Genomic DNA, 18,855 nt, shown 5'->3' on the forward strand with positions numbered 1-18,855 from the left:
AAGCATTTAGTCCATTTAGAAAATCTAAGAAAATCTAAATCTAAGCTAAATCTTTAGAAAATCTAAACTGGATCTAAGTTTATCTAGTGCATTAAAAAGATAATCCTGCCTTAGTCTACCAAATTGTTTTCTGGCATTAAATGAAATAAAAAGTGCTGGTAAACTTTTGCAAGATAATATTTATCAAGATTTCAGATAATCTAGTGGTTTATTACATTCTATTTGGATGTATAACATCAAAAGTAGTGTTTTTAATTCTTATCTTAAGTGTTAAATGAGAAATTAAGAGCTCATTCTAGTCTCATACTATTTTATTAATAATCTTTTTTATTTATTAATAATCTTTACTAAAGCAAGGACACATCAAGGAGCAGGTAATAAATATTATACGATTTCCATGTGAAACATTGAAATGAAAAGGGCAACTATCTCTCTATTAAAAAAAAAACAATATTTTTCTTCTTTATTAGCAGGTTTATTTTTGGCATATTAGATTGTTTTTTTTTTCCAAAGTGGTTCTTATTTTTAATATATATCTAATTTATGAAATGTAGAATGCACTGATGAAGCATAAGGACATTCAGGAAATGATTTCAAGGTTTGCAGTTAAAATGGAGTGTTATATATTAGGAAAGAACAAGGAAGAAAAAGGAAAAGGAAAAGGAAAAGGAAAAGGAAAAGGAAAAGGAAAAGGAAAAGGAAAAGGAAAAGGAAAAGGAAAAGGAAAAGGAAAAGGAAAAGGAAAAGGAAAAGGAAAAGGAAAAGGAAAAGGAAAAGGAAAACGGAAACAGAAACGGAAACGGAAAAGGAAACGGAAAATGAAAGGGAAAAGGAAAAGGAAAGGGAAAAGGAAAAGGAAGAGGAAGAGGAAGAGGAAGAGGAAGAGGAAGAGGAAGAGGAAGAGGAAGAGGAAAAGGAAAAGGAAGGAAAAGGAAAAGGAAAAGGAAAAGGAAATGGAAAAGGAAAAGGAAAGGGAAAATGAAAAGGAAAAGGAAAAGAAAAAGGAAAAGAAAAAGGAAAAGAAAAAGAAAGAAAGAAAAAGAAAAAGAAAAAGAAAAAGAAAAAGAAAAAGAAAAAGAAAAAGAAAAAGAAAAAGAAAAAGAAAAAGAAAAAGAAAGAAAAAGAAAAAGAAAAAGAAAAAGAAAAAGAAAAAGAAAAAGAAAAAGAAAAAGAAAAAAAGGAAAAGGAAAAGGAAAAGGAAAAGGAAAAGGAAAAAGGAAACGGAAACGGAAACGGAAACGGAAAAGGAAAGGGAAAAGGAAAAGGAAGAGGAAAAGGAAAGGAAAAGGAAAAGGAAAAGGAAAAGGAAAAGGAAAAGGAAAAGGAAAAGGAAAAAGGAAACGGAAACGGAAAGGGAAAGGGAAAAGGAAAGGGAAAGGGAAAGGGAAAAGGAAAAGGAAGAGGAAGAGGAAGAGGAAAAGGAAAAGGAAAAGGAAAAGGAAAAGGAAAAGGAAAAGGAAAAGGAAAGGGAAGGGGAAAAGGAAAAGGAAAAGGAAAAGGAAAAGGAAAAGGAAAAGGAAAAGGAAAAGGAAAAGGAAAAGGAAAAGGAAAAGGAAAAGGAAAAGGAAAGGGAAACGGAAAGGGAAAAGGAAAGGGAAAGGGAAAGGGAAAGGGAAAGGGAAAAGAATCAGGAATTAACAGGTAGATATCAGTGAGATGCAAGAGAGGCTTTCTCTTATCTTTTGAAAATAAGAGATAATAAAATGCGTGCATTTAAATAAAAGCCACTCACCACTCTCAATTCACACTGTGGGTTTGATACGCAATTATGGAGAAGTGGGCCCATGTGAACGGCATGAGGTTCAACAAGTCCAAGTCCAAGGTGCTGCACCTCGGTCAGGGCAATCCCAGACAGGAGTAGTGACTGGGAGAAGAACTCATTGAGAGCAGCTCTGCGGAGAGAGACTTGGGGTTCTGGTGGAACCAGAGGCTCAATATGAGCCAGCAATGTGCAGCCCAAAAGCCAACTGCATCCTGGGCTGCATCAAAAGAGCAGTGGCCAGCAGGGCGAGAGAGGTGATTGTGCCCCTCTACTCAGCTCGTGAGGCCCCACCTGGGGTGCTGCATCCAGGTTTGGGACCACCAGCACAAGAAAGATGTGGACGTGTTAGGGCTGGAGCACTTTTCTTATGAAGAAAGGCTTAGAGAGCTGGGCATTTTCAGCCAGAAGAAGAGGAGGCTCCAGGGAGACCACATTGAAGCCTTTCAATACTTAAAAGGTCTTATAAAAAGGATGGAGAGGGAATTCTTTACCCAGGTAGATAATGATAGGACAAGGGGGAATGGTCTTAAACTAAAAGAGGATAGGTTTAGATTAAGAGGAAATTCCTCACTATAAATGTAGTGAGGCACTTCCAATCTGCAGGTAGATGTTTAGCCACTTCCAAGAAAGCAGGGCCTCAGCAAAGGTAATGGTTTCTTCGGTAAACAAATGCCATTGTGACAAACATCTCCCCTTCCTTCTCCTTTACTCAGACTTTTATTACTGACCATGACATCATTTTCCTTTTGATCAATATTGATCAGCTGTCCTGGCTATGTCTCCTCCCAGTCTCTTACCCAGCCCCAGCTGGGCTTGGGTACTCATTGTGAGGAAAAGGCAGTGCAGAGTGGGAAAGAGAAAATGCCTTGATGCTGTGCAAGCACTGTAAAACAATAGTGAAAACGGATGTGTTATCGACACTAATTTAGTCACAAATATAAAGCACAGCACCGTAGAGGCTAGTATGAAGAAAGTAAACTCCATCCCAGTCAGTCCCAGTACATTTTTTTTATGTGAAATGCTAAGATGCTACTTTATGGAGATATGTTTTCTGACATGAAGGTGCTGCCTTCAAATTTTCTCTGTACCCGTACATAAATTGGGAAGTCTACCCAATCATAGATATTAATCAAACATGGCAACAAAATTATTAGATGGAAAAGTCAAAACTATTTATGGAATAGTTCCACCTATAGTTCCTCCTTCCTATCCATCCAGGTGTTTTATCCTGCAATCAGAGGGTGCTGATTTGTGATTCAAAGGCTTCAATCGCAGTTTAGGCCGTAATTCTCCTAAGTGCTTAGCAAACTGACAAAAAAGTGCATAAGTGAAACTGGAGGATTCAATAATATGAATAGCAGGGAAACGGGAGAAAAGATGAGTGTAACACAAAGCCAGAACTGGTGCATATGAACACAACATTTAAAATGAGAAAATATATATTTCAATTGGGAGAGGGCCCTCTTTTTTGCTAGTTTTCTCTTTGTTGTTCCTTTTAAAGCCAAAAGTTTAAGGAGAACATGTCACTAACTTGTTTAGTTATATCAGGTAAAGATATAATGTAGAACTTCACTATACAGAAAGTCTTTATCATACTGTGGGTTATCCCACAAACAGCTCAATTCAGAACAAGATTTCCCATCCTGCAATATATCATTGCTCACCACCAAACCACAAGATTCCAAATGATACTTCCTAATAAGAACATGAGGGCTTCTCAAAAATAAAATAAATTTTGCAAAGCATATTAGATATTTTTTGATTGTGCTTTCTTTCATTTTTATTTTAATCCTATGTCATGACCTCCTGTTATCTGTAGAAATGGTGAAGTTGCATGAGAATGCCTGCTAAGCTTGAAACAGACAAATGAACTGAGCAATTTAAACATTGTGAAAGCTCAGCTTTCTCAAGAAATGGTTCCTTGCTATCATCTCCAGAAGAGCAATGAAGAAACATCTCAGTCACTCTTTCTGAGTGTCCTGGTTTCAGGTAGGACAGAGTTAATTTTCCTCCTAGTAGCTGGCAGGGTGTTATGTTTTGGATTAGGATGAGAAGAGCGCTGATAACATGCTGATGTTTTAATTGTTGTAGAGCAATGCTTACACCAAGCCAAGGACTTTTCAGCTTCTCGCTCTGTCCTGCCAGCGAGCAGGCTGGGGGTGCAGCAGGAGCTGGGAGGGGACAGACCCAGGACAGCTGACCCAAACTGGCCAAAGGGGTATTCCATACCATCTGACGTCATGCTGAACAATAGATAGGGGTGGCTAGCCGGGGTGGGGGGGCCGGCTGCTCGGGGATAGGCTGGGCATCGGTCAGTGGGTGGTGAGCAATTGCATTGTGCATCACTTGTTTCGTACACATTATTATTAGTAGTACTGTTATCATTATTATTATTGTTATTATTATTTTCCTGTCTTAATAAACTGTCGTTATCTCAACTCACAGGCTTCACTTTCCCGTTTCTCTCCCCCATCCCGGAGAGGGAGGGGGGAGGGTGAGCGAACGGCTGTGTGGTGTTTGGCTGCCAGCCGGGCTAAACCACAACACTGAGGCAATGATTTGTGGTTTTAATGGTGATATTAAACACGACTGGCACTCTTCACATTTTTAAGCAGTCATAAAACTTGAAACGATCAGATAGCACTTACTTTTTCTTCACTATCCAACTGGCAGTTTCAGTTCTGCTTCATCTTTATCCAGAGGTCAGACAAGTAAAACTCAAAAGAAAATGTATTTTTTACTACATAACTCACTCACAATGGTTACAAAGACCAACCTTCTGATCAGTTTAACATCTCAGGTATTGTCATCTACTTTTGATTCTATCTGTATGTTCTCTAGCAGAATACAAAATTATGCAGAAGGAATACTGAAGTTTAACATGAAAGAAATATAAAGGAGATCAATAGTGAAATAATAGTTGGTGGTTACAATGATCCAGGATGAAATCTTTCTAACAAGTTTAAAGAAGAGATCATGACAGACAGTCAAAGAATGTGCACAATGCAATATCAACAAGGGACAAGAATGAGGGATCAGGAAGAGAGAGAAGTAGAACAGGTGGGGAAACAGAGATGCAGGTAGTCAAAAACAAAATGACAATAGAAGAGGAAAAATACAGAAGAGGGACTGTGAGAAAGAATGAAAAGTACCAAGTATTTAAATAAAAAAACTTCAAACTTTTGAAGAAGCTTATTTTTAAAGGATAGTAACTCTTCTTATCAAAAAAAAAAAAATAAAAATCATTTAAGGTCATCATGCAGAGGATCAATAATAATAATAAAGTAGAATATCAGAGTCACTTTCGAAGTTCTTAACCTACATTCTGATCTACTCTTTCATCAGCTAGCTATGCTATACAATTAATGACAATACCATGAGTCTAAAGATTTCATTAAGCACCAATCATCTACCAAAATATGTGTGGATCCTTTTATTTAATTTCTTCAACTGAGAATATTTTCATTAGATTGCTTTAAAGATGTCATAATGAAAGGAACAGAAGCTTCCAAAATCTTGAGTAAATTGCATGCACAAATAATTTTGGAATTCAAGACCAGCAAATCAAAGCAGATATATTTGTTTTAGTTATATTATTATATTATTGTTATAGTTGCTTTAGTGTATAGTATGCTTCGGTGAAACCTCAGTATTCAAGCTGAGAGAGATTCAAAATATAACTTTTCATGGACAAATTCATTTGTCCTTTAGTTTTTAAAAGCTTTTTTTTTTTTTTAGGGGGAAAAAAAAAAAGATACCTAATCTTACTTATTTAGTATCAGTGTGTTTATAGCATTGTTTCTTTCAGTTTAATTAGACTAATATCTCTTTATCAACCAATGCAAGTAGCCATTCTCTACTCAACAGAAGAGCAAGAGGTTATCAGTTTAAAGATAAGACAGGAGGTCTGTATTACTACTATCATGAGTATTGATCATGAGTATTGATCTTACTCTATACTTAACATGAGGTTGCACTTGTCAGTCTCTCTTATCCAGTTAAATTTGTATTGCTACAGCACAGGGTGACAGTGTCTGATAGGTCATCCACAGTATCTCACAAAATCCTATGCTTATCCAAGAGGTTATACTGGAAAATTAACAAATAGCTTTAGCTATTTTGGAGATTATATTTCTAACTGTAAACAGAATTATAAAGAATAATCTGATCCTTGGAAGAAATAAAATAAAACTCATGTTTTGAAGTTATGGACTGCATGTTGAACCGATTTCATTGTAGAGATAAATGTAAATTGAAAAGTAACAGCTTGCAGAAAATTAAAACCAACATTTTGGTACAGCCAGCCTGTATGAAGAAGTATCTAAGCAACTAAAGAATTTCACATTATTTCATCAGATACTTCAGTGATAACAGAAACGGAGAATCACAAAAAAATGGTTGAGAGCTACATTTCCTGTCTTATTTGTCCTTGGTGTTCCAAGTTTAATATTCTATGACCAATTTTCATTCAACATAAGTACGATTGGCTCACTGCTGCAAGGCAAGGTACTTCTGTCATTTTTCAAGATAAACCTCTGGAAGACAAATCCCTGGAAAAATATCAGTGATATTTATAAAACCACATTCTATAATATTTAAATTCCAGCACTCTGAATATGTTTGGTATATTTTCACCTGCCTGTTCTTACTATAGTTTCCATGACTAGAGTGAACACTAAATGAAAATAACAGATAAATGCATATACATGTATGAATATACAATATATCTTCTCTGCTACTGCCTTCTACAATATCAGGGCAGGTATTTCTTGCTTCAATATCTGAAAATAAGTACAATGGACCTCTTCCAAAGTACTCTTCCAAACCAGCAAGTTTATTATTCAAGATCTACAGCAATACACTGCATTTCCAGAACCATACAAAGTAGAGCTAGAAGATATCCATGGCAGGCTGGTTGGAGCTAGATTATCATTAAAGTTCCCTTCCAAGTCAAACCGTTCTATTTTTCTAGGATGTCCTCTTGATCATCAAGCCAATTTAAGTTTACACATAATTTTTCAGGACCAAATGGAAGACCTGTTTACTATTTTATGTGTCCCTGATAGTCTTTAAGCAAAAACATTTTTCCTTAAATGTAAAAATTTTTCTGTTCACTCCAAATGGATATTGGTATACTGAAAAAGGTTGAACATGGTTCCACTCCTGTAATCAGCATGTCTTCCTTCTTCAGTTGACATATTCTACCTGCCTTTCTTTCACTGTTTATATGTGCTACATCCTGTCTTGACTGATAAATTCATTGTTTATGCTTTCAACGGTGAGGTGTTCTTCCATGTGTTTTATATTCTGTTCTTCCTATACTTGTAAATGTTACAAAATGCAGAAGTAACATCTTGTTTGCACTTAGCTAAAGCATATCTATATATGTCATTCACTCTTGTTCTTTATGTCCTTACTTTCTTGTGACAATGTAGATTCTTGTTTTCACGTGACCCTCCAGTAAATCTGCCAACACAATCCACCACATTGTGCTAGCAGGAACACAGAGACTTTTGAGAAGCTCCAGTGTTACTCTAAACAGTGATATAGTCTTAACTTCTAGGATTTGCACTTTGAGATACCAGAAATCAGAAGATTTATACTGGTTACCATGGTAAACGTAAAGTTTATAATAGATAAATTGATGGAATTCTAAATTATTTGCTGATATGTCATCCTGTCATATTTATATTAATACAATATTTATATTGTGAATTAATCAGTACAAATTTATTTTTAAAGGATCATTATGAAGATAAATGAGAAAAAGATGCAATTCTCCAATCACACACTACTCAGGATCATCTCACATGGAGGACAGTGTGAAAGAAAATGTTCTAAATACAAATTAAGGATATGTGTATTTTATGTTCTTTGCAGTAGGATAAGTAGCTATATGCTTTATCTGAAAATGTGGATACAAAAATGGTACGAAAACATTGGAAGTTCTGATTCAATATATTTGCAATATTTTAGCGTTTTCTCAATCAGCACAACTGGCAAATAGATCTGGCTAGAATAGTTTATTTTTTTCTAGAAAACACAGGCTTTAACATCTAATAATCATTTTACAGTCAATTTTAATTCACCAGCTTCCCCTCTGTGGGCTCAGTGAATAAAAAACACCAGCAATATATACTTAAGATGATGAACATTTATAGTATATTTAATCTTTGTTAATCAATTTAAAGGGCAACAGTCATCATGATACTATTTAAAGACTAACAAAACTGTTCTGCTACTCAGTTTTAGTTTATTATTCAGGTCAAAATTTCCAGATATTAAAGTCAACCTGAAATTATATCTCTTTCAGATAGAGATATAAATGTCAAAACTTCTATAGCAGCAGACTATAAAACTGCCTAACCAAAACTGGCAGTAACTGCTTCTCAGTATAAAATATAACATAGTTAATCATGCTAATAAAGGTCATGTTTAAGGAAGCAGGGTAAGCAGCATTAGTGATAATTAGCATTTTAGTCAACATAAATTTAACAATTAGGAAACTAAGACAATCAGGGAGCTTGACATTTCTCTACAATCCCTTTCATTAGAAGCAGCATTCATTTACTGTTCTGTGTGGTTTATTAAAATAGAAAATATTGAATCATGAAAATATAAGAGTAGAATTTTAAATCTTCTTAAATGTCTTCAGATGTTGAAAATGCGCAATATTTACTTAAGTAAACAATTTCCACTCATACATTGCCTTGTTAATTGACACAGCATTTGCACAACAATGCTAACAACAATTCTAAACCATCTCCTTTAAAAGATATATGGCATTATAGGATTATAATGACAATTGTGGTGCACTTCACATTACTGAAGTATATTGAATAGTGGATTATATTTTGAAGTTTTCAAGTACAACGTGTTTATAGCCAAAGACAAATATGTTGTTGCAAATATGCAAAATGGGGGACATCATCAAAATGACAGATTCTAGTCATGGTCGTGATATTCTGGCTCATGTTGTATAGATCAGTCAGTCACATTGAGTTTGATGCTCCTGGAGTAAGTTGTCATTTCACAGAAGCAGAAGCATTGCAAAACAGGTAATTCTGCAGTGGCAAACTGGCAGGCTCTAGCCTGTACCTCTGGCATTAATTAATGCCACTGTCCCAGCCAGGAAATGACCTTATGACTCCAGCTGGGACTGAACAAGGATTAGATATGTCACACTCTGAGGTTGTAATTAGTGTGGTTATTAGCAGCGGAATACCTCAGGGAGCTGAGGCAGGTGATTTAGCATTACTGGAGAGGAACATGAGATTTCCTGCTATGGAATCACACTATCCTGGAATGAGCTAACCAACATTTTTGAATAAGGTTGTGTAATGTCAATTTGCACATCAGACTAATTCTCAAAGTTCCTGAGTCCAAAACCACTGTTGCCTTATAAATCTATATCACTTCAACAGCAATTACTGGTTCACATTTCCAGTGGCATGGCAGTGTCATACAGAGTCAGTAGTTCATGATTAGATGTTATAGGAAAACATAACTAGAAATTTTAATATAAACACATATATATGTGTGTGTGTGTATTTAATTATATGTTCCTGTCTGTGTAAGTTTTCCATATTTTATTAGCCATTTTTTTCACAATTAAAGTGCAATGTTTTTGAAGGTTAAACTGAGGCATCATTCACCTGTTTCAAAGTCTAAATTAACTCTTTATTTTCTTTTATATTCTTCCAAATATTATTGTAAATGGCTTAGCAGTTGAAGAAAATGCTATTCTGGGTACTTTTCCAATTTAATAATCTTGAAGAAAACAAGTTAATTTTTCAAACTTATCTTAAAGACGTAGAGTCTGAAAAAGTAGTTTGAAAATGATAAAATATTTTTTTCTGTCTTTCAAAGCTACAGTTTGGACAATAATAGCAGAGTTATGACCAACAAAGGAAGAAAGGCCACTGTTAATAATTTGACATACAAGAAATACAGTTTTCACGCAGATGTCAAGAACTAACCAAGATCTTTAAACATAACACAATAGGAGATGGGGAGGAGGTTTTTGGTTTTGGTTTTGGTTTTTGTATTTATACTATCTTAATATCTAAGCATTAGACAGGGCACAGAGAAGTAGTAATTGGAACATCATTTTGTCTCCATTCTCTACACCACACAGAGAAAGCAGAATATAACACTCAAATTATATTTTCCTTTTTTTTTTTTTAATTTATTTTTTATTAGCTCCTACTATTACCAAATCAGAGCTATCTACTTTGCTTTGTGATTAAAGCAAAGATTAAACCAGAAATGCTGTCATTAAAAGTCAAACTTTCATTATGCAAATCTAATGAAGAAAGATAGTATGGTGGGACTCCTGCTGAAACTTGGTGCTTTTAGTATTAACAAAAATATTCCTGATTTAACATGGTGTTTTCTAAAATGTATTTCACGTTATCCATCTTTTCATGATGAAATTCATCAACATTCTGAGATTCAAAAATATAGTTTATTCTGTCTTGGCCCTTGGACACTGTTTTCTTTCTCAACTATTTTTAAGAAAACAAAATCTTTTCCACACATACAATGAATAAAAGCTGATAATGAAATATTAATGTTAAGTAACAAAATAAAATAAGATTTTACTTATAATCGTTTGGAATACTTCTTACTTAACAGCATTATTTTGCTCTTTAAAATACAGCATTTATTTTTACATAACAGGTATTGTTTGCATATGATTACCAAATAAGAAATCTGACAACATTAATAAACTAAAAAAAAAAAATCCTACTTCACCGGGATTTAAAATGGGGTAAAATGGGGAACGCAAATTTTTAGTGTACCAAAATGCTACTAAATTGGCAAACAGTAGTCTTACAGCTCTTCAGAGAAGAGCAAGTATCCTGTAGTTAAGACTTTTCTTTCTTTCTCTTTCTTCTTTCTTTCTTTCTTTCTTTCTTTCTTTCTTTCTTTCTTTCTTTCTTTCTTTCTTTCTTTCCCTCCCTTCCTTCCTTCCTTCCTTCCTTCCTTCCTTCCTTCCTTTCCTTTCTTTCTTTCTTGAGGGTGCTATTTACGTATTTATTTATTATTTACTCCAAATTTTAATTGCATATTGGGAATTTGGAAAGTTAATTTTGTAGTGAACAATAGTAATTAAGAAAATTGTGTAGAGCTATCAAAATTTAAATTCCTCTAATTATCATGATTGTTAACAAGTTTTTGGAAAATAAAATTATAATATCTGTCTTATTCTTCTTGACAAACTGAGTTTAAAATGCATTTCAGTTATTTATCTTCATCTTTTAAAGAGCTGAATTGACAATAGGTCTTTATCTCTCTGCTCGTTTTGTGAAATTCCAATAAAGGCTGGAATTTTGTCATAGTCATGACTAAAATAAATCAGCTATCTCCTGAGAACAGTATGTATTTATTGCATGTTTCAAGTCTCAGCAATAATGTAACGATCAGCCTGATTTGGTTTATTTACTATATTAGCTCTTCATAGGGTGAATGATAATGAAATCTAAATGTGTGTTTTACTAAAGAGGTGAAAATTCATTTAATTTTTCTCCCTGAAATTTGAAAAATCTCATGTCAATATTTGTGTCATGATCAATGCAGTGAAATACAAACTCATATGTGGTACAATTTCACGAGCTTCTGGATTGCATAAAAGATGCATTGTGAACCTAACTGTATAATAGAGTAGTACTTCAAATAGTATTTTTAGCAGATAACAAACTTTGATTTTTTTATTTTTTTTTAAAACAAATGTAACTATATCGATCTAAAATGTATCATAGTTATCATTTGTGTTCCTATAACCAAAAACAATTTAATCATTTGAATTTCCATCTGCTTCAGAAGCAGTCACCGCTGACAAGGTTGGCCTCACTTCCAGGATGCTTTGGTTATACAAGGAAAATTGGATAGACAAGGGTAAAGGTTTTCTGATATATTTTTAGAATTTTATTATTACCTTCAGCATTAGCATCTTGAAGTTTTGTATGTGCTATAGCAATCTGCCCTAAAAAGACACACTTTTGTGCAGATGGCAGTCATCACAATGAAATGTTTGTTGATAAGAATGCTATGGAGAGCACTACCACATTTTTCATCTGTGTTGCTGTTTTCATTCATTTAACAGTAATTGTAAATATTTGAAAATTTTTAAAATGTAATAATTACTGCAGATATAATGTAGTTACTGTCTGTGTTTCTATAACTGCAACTATGTACAAAAGTTATTGCTACAATGGTACTTTTTCTCTGTTCTACACACATCCTTGCCAGAATTGAACTAAAGATGCATTACAGAAGATATTTCAGCATCGTTGATGATTATACAGAAAACACTACCTATGTTTATTGCTGTTGACACACATTTAGTTCTATATATGTTCAAATTTTATTTCATTGTAACAAATATATTTCCTGTTTAAAACAAAACAAAACAAACAACAACAACAACAACGCTGTTGAAATAATATGCTGTTCTGTTCTTCACTGTCACAAATAAACATTGATACAGTGGTCAACAGCCCAGGAGAAGGATACGGGCTTTCATCCTGTATCAGCTTTGTTTCCTCTTACACAAGAATCTATGGCCAGAAAAGCTCAGTCAAAGTTACTGCAACCTCTACAAAAGCAGAACCAGGCTATAAGGACACAGAGTAGCACGGTTATGGAAAATCATTCTCATTCAGTGAATGCTGAGGCATGTTTTCTGGTATTAACGGTTTTTGTTCCTGACAGGATAAGATCATTATTTTTTTTAAGAGAATATTTACTGGAAACTTTCTTTTTCTCTCTTCTCTTCTCTTCTCTTCTCTTCTCTTCTCTTCTCTTCTCTTCTCTTCTCTTCTCTTCTCTTCTCTTCTCTTCTCTTCTCTCTTCTCTTCTCTTCTCTTCTCTTCTCTTCTCTTCTTCTTTTCTTTTCTTTTCTTTTCTTTTCTTTTCTTTTCTTTTCTTTTCTTTTCTTTTCTTTTCTTTTCTTTTCTTTTCTTTTCTTTTCTTTTCTTTTTTCTTTTCTTTCTTTTCTTCTTTTTCTTTTCTTTTCTTTTCTTTTCTTTTCTTTTCTTTTCTTTTCTTTTCTTTTCTTTTCTTTTCTTTTCTTTTCTTTTTTCTTTTCTTTAACCAGGGGAGAGAAAAGGAAAGAGATCTATTTTTAAGAGTCTTTTGGAAAGTAAATCCATTGCCCACAGAAGCTGCCTTCTTTGTAGCAACTGGTGACACAAAGAGATTCAAGCAGTACTGCAAACACTATTTTTAGTCTGGTACACTATATTAAATATCCTAAGCTCTAACTACTTGTCATATCCTGCCATCCAAGCTGACATCAGGTGAGATATCGATGACTAGGAGTTAATGTGTGGAGCCAACAACAGCTCATTTTTCACAGAGGGTCCTCAGTCCTGGAACCTACGGATATGGGTAAAATTATGTCTGGATACTGCAAATCTTTAGCAATATCACTTCTATATATCATACATCGTGTCATATGCAGCTGAAGTGTGCTATCTCAGTGCTCATCCTTTTTTCTCTTCCAATGTTGGAATTTCCAGCAACTGATATGTCTGCCGATACTTGTTGCCCTTCAAAATTATGCATCTACTTGCTCTGACTTGGTCTCTTGGATTCAGAAATGTGACACTTCCAGGTATTCTGTGCTCCACTGCCACTTCAGCCTCTGCTGACCTGGACAAGCAAGACAATTTTTTTCTACAGATCCTTGGGGATCCCCAGAGAGATGACTCACAAATACTTAGTATTGCTTTAAGCTCCCTCAGCATGAACTTCCTTACTCTTTGTCTCTGCGGAAGAAAAACATGGAACATCATGGCATTTCTCTCCAGCCTTTTTCTGGCTCTTGCAGATTGCTAAAGTTGTGTCTCCATTACAGAGCTTATGAGTGATCAAATATGATCCCCTCTTCCAGAAGTATAATCTTTTCCTATCAATTTGGAGCCAAGCTTAGCAAGAAGGACTACTAGGCCCTGCACAAAAAGCCTTGTACTCAACAACTGCTTTCTTTTCTTAGAACTTAATGTGCTTCAACTCTCTGGGTTTAAAGAATTTCTCCATTTTGGCATTTAGTCTAGGCTTCAATTGCCTATTACAATATACAACTATAAAACAGCAGGTGCTTCAAAGCACAGCCAAAGTTTTAGGTGGTAAAAAAATTGCAGTTTCACAGAGCTATGGGGAACTGCTGTTCAGCTTGGTTCACAGTCAGTTGGTTCACAGGCCAGAACCAACAGCATCTATAACCTTAAGTACAAATAAAATAGTAGGAAAAGTGTTAGAGCTACAGCATACGTAATAAAGATAATAGTGATGCCTTTTGAATGGCTGAGAGCTGATTAACACTGCATAAACTTAAGCAAGTATTAGTTCATGCTGTCTAAATCAACATGACTTAGCATCATTCAGCCACTGCCCCCTTTATCCACTTCTGTGTTTTTCATGTTATTCCCCTCAATCATGTCTCCAATGTTAATATTGCAATGATCACTGGTTTTCCAAATTTAAATTGTTGTTATGCATCAGCAGCCCAGTATAATTCATTCAGTATTGACATAAAACTTGTCAAACAACTGGTTCAGTTACATGATATTTCAATATATTCCTTGGTTCAAGAAATTTATGGAAAATTACAATTTTTCTAATGGAAATGACTTACTTTGATATATATGTTCAAACTAATGAATCTTACATAACAAAGAAAAAGTATACCTGGGATTTTTTTTATTTTAAATTTACATCTTATTCTACAACATTTTAAGATGTAAAAGCAATGACAAGAACAAAATTAAGTCATTAATTTTGAATAGAAATACAATTTCTATATCTGGTTTTATTATTATATGCAGAAATATTTTAGAAAAGAAAAAAAGGTATGATTTTGCACAAAAGATAAACTTATAATAATATATTTTTCTGACAGTTTAGATAGTGTAAATAAGGCAGGATGAAATTATGAAATTATGCTCTTACTAAACTGATGTGTGCATTGCCATTAACTTATGTAGAGTTGAGATTTTGCCTACAGAATAAAAGTTTTGTTTCAGAAGTTGGGATAAGATTCCCTTGAAAAGAAGCTTAACAGTTTATTATTATTATTATTATTATTATTACTATTATTATTGTTGTTGTTGTTGTTGTTGTTATTTTATGATATAGAGAGCATAACAGAATCCAAAGGAATAATGTTTCAAACATTTGTATGAGATTTTAGTCACTGGTAGCAAGATTCCATAAATTAAGTCTCTAAATACAATCAAATCTCTGAAGTGATGATTGATGACTGCAGTTCCCATGCTAAAGAATGAGCTGTTCACAGGGATGTACAAAAAACTAATGTAGGGTGTGAATTTTATTTGGGAGATAGTGACAGGCAATGGAATTATATAGTAATATACAAGTTTACAGATAACATAAATGGAGGACTCAAAGAACAAGTAGAATACAGCTAAGAAACAGGGCATAAAATTTTCATAGCTGAATAAGAAATACAGACTGAAATAGACTTTCCTCCTGTGTGTTTTCTAGGTCTGGGAAAATGTAGAAGGTCCTTTTGTTTTCTTGGCACAGTATTGTTGGAGCTCCCCTGCTCTCACAAAGAGAAGGATACTTTTATCAGTTCCCAGTAGCAGAATATAACTAATTCCAGAGTAAAATAACAACAGTCACTATTATTTGTGAGCTATCAAACCCTTCAGAGAAATCAGCAGAATGTTCCTGATGGTGTATTAGTATATAATAAATCCATGTAAGACTGCTTAGGCAAGCCCATTTCTAAATCATTGAAGCATAGACTAGCAGAAGCCAAGCCTTTTATTCACATTGTGCATGCAGACCTTGTTCTCAAATCTGTAAGGGTCCTTGAAGGTGTCTGTTTCCTCCTGTCAATGATCTATGCACTATTCTTTTATTTTCTGAGTAACAGGAAAGGACTAGAAAGTCATGAAGAATTTTAAATGGCAATTATTATTTTTTTTAATATATTGTAAAGTGTCAAGTAAATGTCTGTTAATTTGAAATTAAATTTGGAAGGCTCTGTTAGCACAGCGCTTTCTGAAATGGAAATCAATCCATTTGAAAATCCTTACAGCAAATGTTTGAGATTACAGTCTGAGCCTGGGTATAGCATAAATAGATTTGGGGAAGATTTGTATTCATTCACAGCCCCTTCATAATTTCTAAACACATCAGTGTGACCATATAGATATAAACAAACTAGACCAGTAACTGTTAGAGACTTGCAGAGAGAAAATTTAGGAACCGTAACAAGCTCCTCCTTATCCTCCCTTGGTCTTTCAGCAAAGGTTTCCAGTTCAGAAACGCTAATTGGCTGCCTGAACAGTTCTAGTTTGTCTCAAAATAAAATTTATTTATTAGGTTAAATAACCAAAAATGGAGAACCTAGAAATGGTAATATTATCACTCAAAACAGTGAAGACTGCTATTCTCCAACTAAAACACCTGGTACCTAGCAAAAGGAGCTCTACCTCATTGCTTTGCCTTTTTTTTTTTTTCCCCCAAGAGCTTGTTCTAACCTCTGCAACATTTGTACTTAAGAAAAAGAAAAAAAAGTGATGTTAAGAAGATTTGGAAAGGGGGCTTAACTGTGTTGGAATATCCCTTAATAGTTTTCCCTTATTTGGGGGAATTACATCTGAGTTACATCTGAATGATAAGGTCTTCCTGAGCTGAAGCACTTGCAGAATCTTAAGTTTGATTCCCTTCACCTCTCTCCAATAATTAATGTTAATCATGTATTTGAGGATTTATGTAGAAAGAGAGGAAAAAAAAAAAAAGGAAATGAAAGAAAAGAGAAATCTGTCACTTTCCCAATCTCCCTATTTCTGTCCAACTTCCTATATACAGGGAAACAAAATAAACCTACAATATTTACATGCAAATGAGCAGGGTGAGCACAGATAGACAGTCTGAACAGAGCAGAAATTAAACAGTTTCTGTTTGGTAAATACAATTTAATTAATCAATTACTTTTAAGAAAATCCACGGTCATCATTAAAATAGCTTTATTTGAAAGTTTGCTATACTTTATTGTAACTAATCCATCTTAATATATTTACCTTCTTGATGAGCACAAAATTCAAAGCAAACAAACAAACAAAAAAATCAAAACTGTTAATCAAGTTCTGAATATCAGACAGTCTGAAAATGATATACAGCTATAGATTCTAAACCAATTCCTAAAGCCTGATAATTATAAAAATAACCATGTTCTCTTCAATTAATTTCCAATACTCATTCTATCTCCTTAAACCATCTTGGATAAAGGAGTCAGGTAAATTAACAAGCAATCAGCAAAAAAAGGAATGGGGTAAGGTATCCACCTTCATAGAAAAACAACTCACAGTTCTAGGGTGGAACAGGCGGTTGTCTTTATTAGGATGTCAAACATTAATCCTGTTTTATATCTGCATGAAATAGATAAGTCATTTGTCAAAATGTAGGAGGAAGTTTTTCTTTTTAATAATTACCTTTTTATGAAGGCATTTACTTGGCAAATCTCCCCTCTTTTTCTGCAGTTAAATTTCTAAGAAATACTCTTGTCGGTCATCTCAATTCATTTTACTGAAATTCCATAATCTGAGCACATATTGACATAGAATGAAGGAGAGTGTGCACATATGATGAGAGCTCTAAAATCCCTTTTTACCCATTTTATTTGTATCTGTATGGACATTTGAACATGTATCCTTCCTTTTACCTTTTAAACCCTCATGGCAGTATCTTTTTTATTATTTCTGTGGAGATTCATGCATGTTTGACCCTGGAAAGTTTTAAAATGTTAGATGAGACAGCATAACATAATGTTAGTATCATTTCAATATCATTACTTTTAACAAAGAATTTGTCTTCCATTATCTGAAAGCAGGTTGTTTTCTGCTTTACTTCACACCCATTCCCCTAAACCCCAAGGGAAAAGAAACATGTATTCTGATACCATAATTGTATAAAAAAATAATAAATGTGTGGCTAGCTGTCAGGCAAGACAGAGAAAGACTTGAGAAAAAATAAATATATATTATTCAAAGCTGCACTGATTTCCAGCACCTTTGCCCTCAATTCTAGTACTTGACTACTTTGGCTACTTACGTTCCTAAAGTAGTTTAGAGATCTGTGCAAAAACCACCAAAGACTTCACAAATCTAAATCCAAATAAAAAAAAATAAAAATAAAAACCTTAATGTGCCATATTCTCTAAGCATTTCTACATAAACATTTCATTGAAAGAACTCTGAAAAAAAAATAAAAAGTTCCTTACTCAAGATTTTTCATTTAAATTTCAAGTCAAGCTCTGCTTATAATGGCTATGAAACATGACCAAATATATTTCCTTTATGCTTTTTAATCATCCCTTAGGTAGCTAATAATGTCTTAGAATGAAATAAGTTCACTTTCATTTTCTGCTGTTACAAATAAAGGAAGAAGAACAAGTAAAATAAAAGATAAAACCGAAAACCCTTTTGAAGATAAAGAAAAAATAATAAGTTGAGCTGAAACCACAATAGTTCCCTACTTCAGGTTGGTTTTGTTGTTGTTGTTGTTTCTGGTTTTTTTGAGGGGTGGTGTTTTTGGGGTTGTTTTTGTTTTTGTCCTTCATTTGTTGTTTTTGTTTCTAAATTTGTGTTTTTTGTTGTTATTGTTGTTATTGTTTTCTTATAAGTTTTAGCTTTTGGAACCAATTTAGAATTTCCTATCAACCCCACAATTACAAGTTTCCCATGGCATGCTGCACAGTTCCCATTTGTGTGGAGGTTCAGCCTCCCTCCTATACCGTGGTGCCCTTCATCTTGAGTAAAAAAAAGCAAAACCATGTATCTAATACAATTACTATATAAAAACTAAAATCTTCTCAGATTGGAATATTATCTCTACCATAACATCCTTTAGAATGCAGTGAAGGCTAGGCACTCCAGCATGCCTTCTTAGAGCAACTACACATGCCAACATAGGAGCTTCTCCAACCCAATAGAGCAGACATAGTTTGCCCAAGATCACTAACTCCTTGAATACAATGTCTTCTGGAAGGCTTTCAGTACACATGCATTGAAACACTGTTTAATTTAAATGTCTTTGCAAACCCAGAGGTTGAG

Source organism: Cygnus atratus, chromosome 2 (assembly GCF_013377495.2).
Source record: "Cygnus atratus isolate AKBS03 ecotype Queensland, Australia chromosome 2, CAtr_DNAZoo_HiC_assembly, whole genome shotgun sequence".
Taxonomy (NCBI): domain Eukaryota; kingdom Metazoa; phylum Chordata; class Aves; order Anseriformes; family Anatidae; genus Cygnus; species Cygnus atratus.